Source organism: Triticum dicoccoides, chromosome 6B (assembly GCF_002162155.2).
Source record: "Triticum dicoccoides isolate Atlit2015 ecotype Zavitan chromosome 6B, WEW_v2.0, whole genome shotgun sequence".
Taxonomy (NCBI): domain Eukaryota; kingdom Viridiplantae; phylum Streptophyta; class Magnoliopsida; order Poales; family Poaceae; genus Triticum; species Triticum dicoccoides.
Genome location: NC_041391.1, coordinates 679,082,064 through 679,094,407, shown reverse-complemented (window position 1 = coordinate 679,094,407; position 12,344 = coordinate 679,082,064).

Here is a 12,344-nt window from a genome sequence, read left to right as displayed (position 1 = left end):
TGTTAGCAATTGTAGAAGATTATATGATAGTTGAGTATGTGGAGTTTGCTAAATCAAAGCTCTGACATAGACCCTTCCTGAAAATAAGATGAATTCCAGTTATTTGATGACTGAGAACATAGTTTGCTAGTTTTCAAGAAAGTTTATGGTCTATGCTTTAACATGTGAATAGTTTGTTACTTGATCATGAAAAGCTTTATGAGATGAACTACGGTTATCACATGTAAACATGCTAGAAAAGGTGATTGAAATTATCATTGAGCAAACTTGTGCACCTTCTAGCATTCACACTTCATAAATTCTTTCTTTATTATTTACCTACTCGAGGACGAGTAGGAATTAAGCTTGGGGATGCTGATATGTCTCCAACATATCTATAATTTATGAAGAATTCATGCTATTCATTTACTTTTGGGACTAACCTATTAACCGGAGGCCCCGCCCATATTGTTGTTTTATTGCGTGTTTCAGTATTTCGAAGAAAATGAATATCAAACGGAGTCCAAACGGAATGAAACCTTCGGGAGCGTGATTTTTTTAGAAGAATATGATCCGGGAGACTTGGAGTTCATGTCAGAAGAGCCTCGAGGAGGCCAGGAGATAGGTGGGTGCCCCCCCTACTAGGCGCGCCCCCTGTCTCCTGGGCCCCTCGAGCCGCCCCCCCTCGACCGACTTCCTTCGCCTATATAATCCCATATACCCTAAAAACATCGAAAACAAAGATAGATCGGGAGTTCCGCCGCCGCAAGCCTCTGTAGCCACCAAAAGTCAATCGGGACCCTGTTCCGGCACCCTGCCGGAGGGGGGATCCCTCACCGGTGGCCATCTTCATCATCATCCCGGCGATCTCCATGACAAGGAGGGAGTAGTTCACCCTCGGGGCTGAGGGTATGTACCAGTAGCTATGTGTTTGATGTCTCTTTCTCGTGTTCTGTCTCGTGTTCCCTCTATGGCATGATCTTGATGTATCGCAAGCTTTGCTATTATAGTTGGATCTTATGATGTTTTATCCCCCTCTACTCTCTTGTAATGGATTGAGTTTTCCCTTTGAAGTTATCTTATCGGATTGAGTCTTTAAGAATTTGAGAACACTTGATGTATGTCTTGCCGTGCTTATCTGTGGTGACAATGGGATATTCACGTGATCCACTTGATGTATGTTTTGGTGATCAACTTGTGGGTTCCGCCCATGAACTTATGCATAGGGGTTGGCACACGTTTTCGTCTTGACTCTCCGGTAGAAACTTTGGGGCACTCTTTGAAGTACTTTGTGTTGGTTGAATAGATGAATCTGAGATTGTGCGATGCATATCGTATAATCATGCCCACGGATACTTGAGGTGACAATGGAGTATCTAGGTGACATTAGGGTTTTGGTTGATTTGTGTCTTAAGGTGTTATTCTAGTATGAACTCTATGATAGATTGAACGGAAAGAATAGCTTCATGTTATTTTAATACGGACTCTTGAATAGATAGATCAAAAAGGATAACTTTGAGGTGGTTTCGTACCCTACCATTATCTCTTCGTTTATTCTCGGCTATTAGTGTCTTTGGAGTGACTCTTTGTTGCATGTTGAGGGATAGTTATATGATCCAATTATGTTATTATTTTTGAGAGAACTTGCACTAGTGAAAGTATGAACCTTAGGCCTTGTTTCCTACCATTGCAATACCGTTTACGCTCACTTTTATCACTTGTTACCTTGCTGTTTTTATAATTTCAGATTACAAATACCCATATCTACTATCCATATTGCAATTGTATCACCATCTTTCGCCGAACTAGTGCACCTATACAATTTACCATTGTATTGGGTGTGTTGGGGACACAAGAGACTCTTTGTTATTTGGTCGCATGGTTGTTTGAGAGAGACCATCTTCATCCTACGCCTCCCACAGATTGATAAAACTTAGGTCATCCACTTGAGGGAAATTTGCTATTGTCCTACAAACCTCTGCACTTGGAGGCCCAACAACGTCTACAAGAAGAAGGTTGTGTAGTAGACATCACACATCTTTCACCTCGACGTGTTGGTGATGAAAAACAAATCCGATAAAGATCTTTGGTGGCCGCTTTTGGAGTTACTCGAGAGTAGTAAGATTCTATTTACAGTTTAACCCAAGATGCACATCACGTGGCTTCAACTACTACCACTCTATTTTCTTGCATGACACGACCTGGATGCTGGATGTCCCACGTGTCGGCAGAAGGAGGAAGAACCCGACCAAATCTTCGATTATGCTCTCGGATTAGACTAGTTGTGCTAACTTAAATTTTTTATTGCGTACTCCCTCCATTCCAAAATACTTGACTTCCGTTTGTCCAAAAATGGATGTACCTATATACTAAAACATGTCTAGATACATCTATGATTTGACAAATAGAAGGCATGTATTGTGGAACGGAGGGAGTAGAATGGATGCAAGTTTTGGTATTGGGAAGAAGAGTACATCGATATATTGATAGAGCGTTGGAGTTGTCCTTACAAGTGGGACCGTAGTTGAGGAAACCGACTATCGGCAAACCCCCACCTCGCCCACCACACGATGGCTGAGTTAGAGAAACGATGAGGTTGAAGAGATTGCTCTAGCACGGACTCCAAGAAATATGGTGTCAGATGGAAGTCGTGCTGGTGGCGTGTGTCGTACTCCTGGACGTGAATGCTTGTTCTGGCCCATGCCACCCTACTACTCCTACTACTTACTATATAGTACTAGTATCGAGGATTCGAGGTGCTGGTTACATACAGCGAACACATTAACATATGGCTACAGTAAAAACACCCGCCCGACGCTCGAAGCATGTGAAGCTAGTACAAATAGTGTACTACTATTGTTGATTGGCCTCATCCGATAACCTGTTGCAATGCACGCACAATTATGTATTTGGAAAATATTTTTTTGCCTCGTCGCACCACTAACTCAGAGAAGCGAGTCGAAAGCCATTCATAAATTTAGTGAGTTTATCACAGGCATATCATTTTATTACATACAATAGGTCATCAACCCACGTCGACAACGAGGATACATTATAAATACTAAAGTTTTCATCACACAACAAATAACAAGCAATGAAATGAACTCCAACTCAACCAATCCTCGACGTTGGAAACACTTGCTTTGAACCACAAGTGATTCTCTGGGACGGGCCATCTATTGTCGATCTGGAAACCAACGCAACACTGATCATCCAGGCTGAAGCGGCCTACTATATCAGTACGAGGGTAGGGAACCACCCAAATGTCCGAGATATAGGCATAGTTGCTTCTCATAAATGGTACTAGTAACGTTGTGTCAACAACAGTTGGATCGCCTTTCACCATCATCAGATAGTTTTGTCCAAGGAAGAGCGAGTTTTCTCCAAGACTATCAATTATGTACCAGGGAGAAGGTGTTGGCGCTAGCACACTAGTATCCATCCTGAATACCATGCAACGGGTGTTCGAATAGGTCCGGAGAGTGCGACCATGGGAGACAACACGTGCTCCCTCAGTCGTAACAAACTCAGTGCACTGTATACAGACAAGAAGAGGTGATCCATCGAAATTAGTTGCCAGACGCCATTGAGTATATACGTTCTACTCGTCCTCATGCTCGTGATCATCACCATCGTCATCTCCCCCTTGGTTATAATTTTTTTTCAAGTATAGGTGGTGGAATGTTCATAGGACCTTGGAAACACAAGAAGAAGGTTAATTAGTAAAGGGAAATTTGCTAACCCGCATGCATGTGGATGAAACAATTATAATTACAGTGGAAGACAAACGTACCGAAACTACGAGGATCCCATGCAAAAACAGTGCCATGAGCGGTGGAAGCAAACACAAGACCTCGTATTGAATTGCATCATAGTAAACATCCGTGTATAGAAACAGATTTTTGAGCAATATCCATCGAGTCGAACCACAAAGGATGGTAACAAGCTTGTCGAAGATAACAACAACTTCATAGTTCTTGTAATCTGAAGAGCGGTTGGGAACTCGACAAATTGCTATCTTCCGTAGAAGACAGTCATCATGATCATATTTGAACGTGCGTAGAATACTGGTGTGCTCAACCTCTGGGTAGTCTGCTGAGATTTTTCGAAGTCGAACCCGGTGAAGAGTGTACACATTCACAAATTCCCACTCGCAATTGTACCCAATATAAACAACCCAATCTCCATTTGTGCCTGCCCAATCCTTGCCCTCAAGCGATGGCATCTTGACATCATACGTATCATTATCAAGCGGCATCAACTTGCACAAGGCGAGGCCTCCGTTGTCCCCGCGCCAGTAGTCATCAGGGTCATGGCGAAGAAGATAGGGGAGATCAAACCGCTCCTTGATTCTTGGGGGTTCCTTGTAATGATGTTATTAGTCGAGTCGAGAATGGTCTTGAACGAACCTGCCATGCTAGCCGAGGTGATGACGTCGCACCGATCAATGAGTTCCTCCACCACATCATCTTTCAGATCGGGGCAAGAATAACGGGGTCATTTCCGGCCTGTTCCCTCCATGGAGAAGATGATCGAACAATGGCAGAAGGAAGGGTGAATGGTTGTAGGAAAATGGAGGAGCGAGAGGAAGGGCGTGCGACAGCAGTTCCAAATCGAGAGGGGAAGGCGAAGAGTCGATGGACGGTTGCCAGTTTGCCACGGTACATGAAGAGGCGCCCTGGCTTACATGTCCGTTCGGAAATACTAGTAGAAAAGGACTCGCCGTTGTCTCACTGATATGTTGGAACGGGACCACATGTCGATGAAACATGGTGTGTAATTTCTCATGCAAGATGCAATCTGGCCGCTTTGGCCCGAGGTGTTGCATTAGTTTTTTTTTGAAAGTTTGCCCCATTAGTTATCAACCTTTATTTTTTTAACATGCAATCTGAATGGATAGCTCCTGTGGTCATCTGTAACGCCCCGGATACAACTTTCCATATTCGTAACTCCAGCTCTTGCCTTTTCTGGAGATGCGATATATTATTTTCTCCGTGGTTGGGTTTTTGTCTGTTGTTTTGCATTTTGTTCTTGTCTTGAATTTCATCTCATATCATCATGCGCATTGCATCGGCATCGTTTTCTAAAGACTTGCATCCGTTCTGGTTCCGCCAGTTCTCTCCGTTGTCCGTTCTGAGCCCGACCACACTCGCACGCGCCCGCGGCACCTCCGAAATATTGTTTTATAAGTGGCATAAAAATGTTCTCGGAATGGGATGCAACTTGTCATGCGGTCTTATTATAGTATAGACAGGCCGCCCGCCAAGTTTCGTCGCGTTTGGAGTTCGTTTGACTGCCCAACCGTTATATTTATAACCGCGATATAGTCGGTTTAATCGTAGGACGTTTCGGTCTTCGAAACTGTTGCCGGGCCTCTCTTCTCTCCCTCTTCTCTCCTGCAGCCCGTGGTCTCTACACAGCCCACCTGCAGCCTCCTAGCCCCCCCTCTGTCCGGAGCGCACGATCGCGATCCGAGGGTCCGGAAACCCCCCTCCAAACCCTCCTAATCATCTAAACCTAACCCCCTACCTATTTAAGCCCCTCCTCCTTCCTTTTTGGGCATCCCTAGCCTTCCCCTACCAAACCCCCCTCACGTGCGCGTCCGAAATTGTCCCGGACCCGACCCGGGCAGTCGCCACCGTTGTGTCCGGATCATCCCCAAACGTCTGCAAAACATCACCGTTTTCTTATTTGGACTCTCCTAGTATATTTTTTTCTCGATCGTCCGATTTAAATCGGAGGGACCAGATGCACCTAACCAAATTCACCTGCTATATAATATCAGCCTAACCCTAGCCCTAGCCCGTCCAATCCATCCAATCCTCCTTGCGACGCCATCCACTAACTTCTCCACCTCGTCCCCCCCTTCCTCGGGATCTTGCCCGATCCATTCGAGTCACCCGACTACCTTCCTGGTTTTCAACGCCGAGCCAACCCAGCCCCTTCGATCCATCCATCCATCGATCTGGCCAGCCGCCCCTGGTCTCCCTCTCCTTCCATGCCCATCCAATCAGCAGGCCCGCTGCCGCCATCTTCTTCCTGGAGCTTCGCGTCGTCGGAGTCCCGCGCAATGCGCCAAGTTCCTGCCGCCGTCGGCAACAACAACATCGCAATCAACAAGGCTGTGCCTCCTTGTCCTCGCGCCTCTGCCTCGCCGGTGGTTGCCGGCCACCCAAGCAGCAGCAGCAGTTCGGAGTGCCACCCTCCACCCCGCTTCCAGCCGGCGCTCGATCTAGTTGCGATCGAGGCCACAACCTTGAGCGCCCGAGACCACCTCCGACCCGCGCCTCCTCTGGATTCCCTCGTCCCCTGTTTCTCCTCCCTTTGCTGCGCTCTCTCCCTCTCACTTCTCTCTCTGTTGCCTCCGCAGGAAACCATGGCCGGCCTCTTCTCTCGATCCGTCGCCGCACCTTCGTCTCCTTCGAGCAGCAGCACCGCCCTACCATGGATGCCGTCATGGCGCCTTAGCATCCTCAAGCCCGTTCCCGGCCAGATCCAGACGCCCATGACCTCGCCGCCCCTTTGTCCGCTCCATCCCCGCCGTCCCGTCGGAGTTCCCCGCCTCGCCAGATCCCGCTGCTGCGCCACTGACCATCAGTGACGCCGCGCCCCTGCTTCCTCTGCACCGAAGACGCGTCGTCCTCGCGTTGACTGCCTGCACATCGACCGAGCGGCCTTCCCTGCTCGCGTGGGTTACGCCCCTCTCCAAGGCCTCAAGGCCCGATGTGAGTAGCTCCCCCGCGCCCTGGGCCTGATCTCCGTTTTGGGCCCAGATCTATTTTTTCCTGTCCGTACGAATTTAGCATTTTCCAGAAAACTGCATATTTGCAGAAAACCCCCTTGTGTTCATGCATCAATAACTAATTAACCGTGCATCGGATTAAAATGATTTATATATGCAAAATGCTCAGAAAATTGTGTAGATTAATAATATGCCACTTTCATCTATGTTAAAAATGTTTAAATTGATGTTTGCTTTAATTTGCTAATATGCCATGTTAAAATGCTTTATTTCATAACTAAATAACTGTAGCTCCGAATTTAATGTTCTTTCTATGTAAATAGGGTGGAAAAACGCCTAGTTTAACATGGTCCACTTTGTTTTCCTGTTTAAAAACTCTAAAATTATGTAATAGACAGAACAGTACCAAAACTAGATTATGGACATGAGGATTTTCCGGAATTGTGGTTTGTTGTTTCCGGCCTCATTTAAACTTGCCTAGATAGGTACTTTAATTATGCCTCACCTCTTGCCATGTTTAACAACATTTAATATTGTTGGGTACATAGCCGAGATCAAACTAAATATTTGATGTGGTGTTTTGTCAATATGCAACTCGTTGCATATTGAGCTCCACTTAATTTGTAGTATTGTCTGTTGCACTTCGCCATGCCATGCCTCATTAAACCGGACATGTATCATTCTTGTTTGTGCATCATGCCATGTTTATGCTTCTGTGTTTACCATGTTGTTTGTTTCTTTCCGGTGTTGCTTCTTAGTTCCGGTAATGTTGCGATTGTGAGGATTCGTTCGACTACGTCCGTTCGTCTTCTTCATGGACTCGTTCTTCTTCCTAGCGGGATTTCAGGCAAGATGACCGCTACCCTGGATCTCACTACTATCATTGCTATGCTAGTTGCTTTGTTCTATCGCTTTGCTGCGCTACCTATCATCTGTTTATCGAGCCATCCCTTGTTGCCATGAACCTCTAACCTTTGACACCTTACCTATGCAAACCATTGATTGGCTATGTTACCGCTTTGCTCAGCCCCTCTTATAGCGTTGCTAGTTGCAGGTGAAGTTGAAGATTTCTCCATGGTGGACAGGATTTTGGTTGGGATATCACAATATCTCTTATATTATTAATGCATCTATATACTTGGTAAAGGGTGGAAGACTCGGCCTTATGCCTAGTGTTTTGTTCCACTCTTGCCGCCCTAGTTTCCATCATACCGGTGTTATGTTCCCGGATTTTGCGTTCCTTACGCGATCGGGTGATTTATGGGACCCCCTTGACAGTTCGCTTTGAATAAAACTCCTCCAGCAAGGCCCAACCTTGGTTTTACCATTTGCCTCACCACCACCTATACCTTTCCCTTGGGTCGGCCAACCCGAGGGTCATCTTTATTTTAGCCCCCCCGGGCCAGTGCTTGTCTAAGTGTTGGTCCAAACCGAGCAACCTGCGGGGCCACCTCGGGGCAACTCGAGGGCTGGTTTTACTCGTAGCTTGACTTATCCGGTGTTGCCATGAGAACGAGATATGTGCAGCTCCTATCGGGATTGTCGGCGCATCGGGCGGCTTTGCTGGTCTTGTTTTACCATTGTCGAAAAGTCTTGTAAACCGGGATTCCGAGTCTGATCGGGTCCTCCTGGGAGAAGGTCTATTCCTTCGTTGATCGCGAGAGCTTGTCATGGGCTAAGTTGGGACACCCCTGCAGGGTATAATCTTTCGAAAGCCGTGCCTGCGGTTATAGGCAGATGGGAATTTGTTAATGTCCGGTTGTAGATAACTTGACACCAGATCCGAATTAAAACGCATCAACCGTGTGTGTAGCCATGATGGTCTCTTCTCGGCGGAGTCCAGGAGGCGAACATGGTTTCTAGGTTATGTTTGACGTAAGTAGGAGTTCAGGATCACTTCTTGATCATTACTAGTTGACGACCGTTCCTTTTGCTCTCTTCTCGCTCTTGTTTGCGTATGTTAGCCACCATACTTGCTTAGTCGCTGCTGCAGCCTCACCACTTTACCCCTTCCTTTCCCTTTAAGCTTTGCTAGTCTTGATACCCATGGTAATGGGATTGCTGAGTCCTCGTGGCTCACAGATTACTACAACAACAGTTGCAGGTACAGGTTCATGCGATGATCATGACGCGAGAGTGATGCTTGCTTGCGTTGAGTTCTTCTTCTGCTTCTTCGATCAGGGGATAGGTTCCAGGTCGGCAGCCTGGGCTAGCAGGGTGGATGTCGTTTGAGTTTCTGTTTGTGATTCATCCGTAGTCGGATGATGCTCTGATGTATGATATATTGTTGTATTCGTGTGGCTTTGTATGTCTTATGTATGTATCCCCATCTATTATGTAATGTTGATGTAATGATATCCACCTTGCAAAAGCGCTTCAATATGCGGGTCTATCCTTGGTGGGACCTTCGAGTTCCTTTTTGGATACGGTCGCATATTGGGCGTGACAAGTTGGTATCAGAGCCTCGACCGACCATAGGAGCCCCCTTGATTGTTGGCCGTTGTTGAGTCTAGAAGAAACTATTTTGAGTCTTAGGATTATATATATCGGAGAGTAGGATTCTTTTTACTCCTCAGCCCCCTTCGTCGCTCTGGTGAGGACTCTTGACGTAGATGTTTTGACTGTCCTCTTCTCAAATTTCACTAAAAAAATTTAGGATCACGCGGGTATCTTGGAATCGTTCCGATGGTTTTGTGACGAGAACATTGTTCTTGGTGCCTCCTGTCTATTTATGTGGCTTTGACCCGGGGAGTTGAGCTCCGAGGTGTTGTCGTCACAATTTTATCGTTGCAGTTCTGGAATAACTAAGTTTTGCCGACATCGAAAATCTCTTTTATGCAGTTGTTGGTGAGATAACCCCGATAACCCAGTACTGGGGCGAGCTCGGGAGTATTGCCATAACTCGTATAACGGATGCTTTTCGAAGGTTGAGGTACACGATTTCCGAAGGTTTCTTGGTTATGTGTTGATGGATGGATACAGCTTGGATGTAGGTATTGTTAGTTTGGGTGAGATATATTGCTTCCCCTGTATCCCCAACACCAGATTGCATAACCAGAAAGTTTTGGGAGTTTTATAGGTGGGAATTCAAGTAGCTCCTAGAATATCTTTCGACAGATGCATGATATGAGATTGGGGTTCGACGTCTAGTGGTCCGCCTTTCCACGGTCGTTTTTACAGTGGTCTCTTTGTGTCTTAAAGAACCCTTGGCTATGCTGGTTCGGGGACACTTCGTATGTCATGTGCACTGCCTTGTACATGATGGTGCTATACACTCGAGCCCGTGTGGGCCCCACCACGAAAACTTCAGACGGAATCTCTATCATATGTTTGTTCCGGCTTATTCTGCAAGCCAAATCCTTTGTCTTGTTTTGAGTTGTGGTATTCGAGTTGCTTCAATGTCAAGAGCTGATTCCATACCTTTCCTAAGTGGTGTTCTCATATTTCTATGGGAGTGGTAATCCTTCTTGATCATCGAGATTGTCATCCCAATTCTTTCCAACCGGCGTGCTTCTCTTCAAGGGATTCGATCGTTTCAACATCCGCAAGATCAATTCTAAGTTTTCTCAACGGTATCCATTCCATCTCCCCAAGTTGCCTTTGTTTTTCCGCCCTCCCACCCTTTTTCTTCAAGGACTCAGATTTCTTAATCAAGTATCCATTTATTCATGTGAAGTCTATTCACTCTTTTCAATCAATGTTCTTACCCGGTGATTATCATGAAGTTGGCCAGGAGTTTCAAGCTCATCATTCTTCATTCTCGTATTCTTCTCCGGTGGTGTTAATTCAAGCTTTCAGTGTTGATCATATTCCTTTCCTCGTGTCAAATGCTTTCTCATGCCGGTGCACCTCTCAATCACTCACCTCTTGGTATTCATTTGTTCTTGAGTGTTGAAGATATCTCGGAAGATTCGTGTTTCCATTCAAGCCATTTAATTCAACCGGTGCAATCTCTCTTCTAAATTGTTCAACGGTGTTTTCTTTTGAGTGGGACCATAACCCATAGGTCTTTTCCCAGGATCTTACCTAACTCTTCTAATTCTCCTGGAGTTATTCTCAAATTCCTTTTTAAGTGTGACGTAAGAATGAATTTTCATCAGTCACATGCCTTCTCCAAGGTCGCTTTCAAATTATTTTCATCTTTGGCTCAACCTTTCCAATTTTCATTCCGGAGTGCCTCAACAATTGTCATGATGGTTCTCATCATCATCTCAACATTTGAAGACCGAAGAAGAGTTTTTCCTCTAAATCTTGGCCATTCTCTTGAAGATGCATAGTTCAAGCTTGATGACATCCTCTCATAATTGTTTTCGAGTGTGGGAATTCTTTTCACCCATCCGGAGTATTTCGTGAGTTTTTCCATTTTATTTCTACGAAGGCCATCATTTCGGGTTTATTCATTCTCAGCTTTTAGCTCTCCTTCTCCTTATCTTACCGGTGCATCGCTCAAGTGGTCTCGGTCTCTAATCAGCTCATGATCTCTTCGTTCTCGTGTATTTAAATCCCCTCAAGTATCTTCATTTGTTTTCCAATTCTTCCCGGTGAATTGTGCCTTTGCTATGTTCATTTTCCATTCTTACGGTGGTTCGTCCAAGATTTCTCTTCATTCGTCATCGTATCAATTCATTCATTCATTCGTTGTTTCCAAATCCCATCGGTGGTTCCATCAATACCTTCTCAAGTTTGCATTATATCTATCTTAATCCTTTCTACGAGAATAAGTAGTATGCCAAATCCGTTGCTTGTCATCAATTTAAATTGATGAAGGATACGCATAATGTAATTCTTATTCTTGTTTCATCCAAGTGTTTAATTCTTTTCTTCCGGAGATTGTTCATGATGAAGTAATTCTTGGTTCCAGTGTTTCATCTATTCTTTTTTCCGGAGTTCCAAGTTTTCCGCTTTATCTCATTTCGAAGCTCCATCTAAATCATCGCAAGGCTTCACCTTGTGTTTTCAACTTCTCTTTCTTTTCATCATCCTTTTATTATCGGAGTTCTTCATGGAGGCTCTACTTGATGGTTCGTCAAGGATTATTTTCATTCTTCAATTGTTCTTCAAGATTTCTCTAGAAGTTATGATCTGCTAAGCTTTACTCTAAAATAAACATGGTGCTCAACACATGTTTTGTTTTAAGGAGTTCAAGCATTCTTCATCTTGCATTCCGAAGTGCAATTCTTTTTACCTTATCTTTTGAGGTGGTGTTATGTCATTCTTGACAATTCGAGTTCTTGTTTGATGATTCACATGTTGTCAAGAATGAGGTATTTTAAATCCATCATTTTCTCTTCGTTCAAGAGATCTTTTCGACCAATCAACTTCTTTGTTGGAATTATCTTGGGTTATATTTCACCTAAAGCCTTCCATTGGGAATGTTGCTATTTGTGGTGCTTATCAATGATCCAAGTTTTCTCCTATCCTCTCGATGAAAGAAGTTTTCATCTCTTCGTTGCTCTCAAGCAATCAATTGTTTTTCATTAGTGGCCGGTTGTCACCTCATCATTTTGAGATGTTTGCCATAAGCCCACAACAAACTTGTGTTTTTCGTTGTTGATTTTCCAACAACTTCGTTCAATCCTTGTTTGCAAGGATGCTTTCCAAGTTCATTTGTGGCAGAAGATTT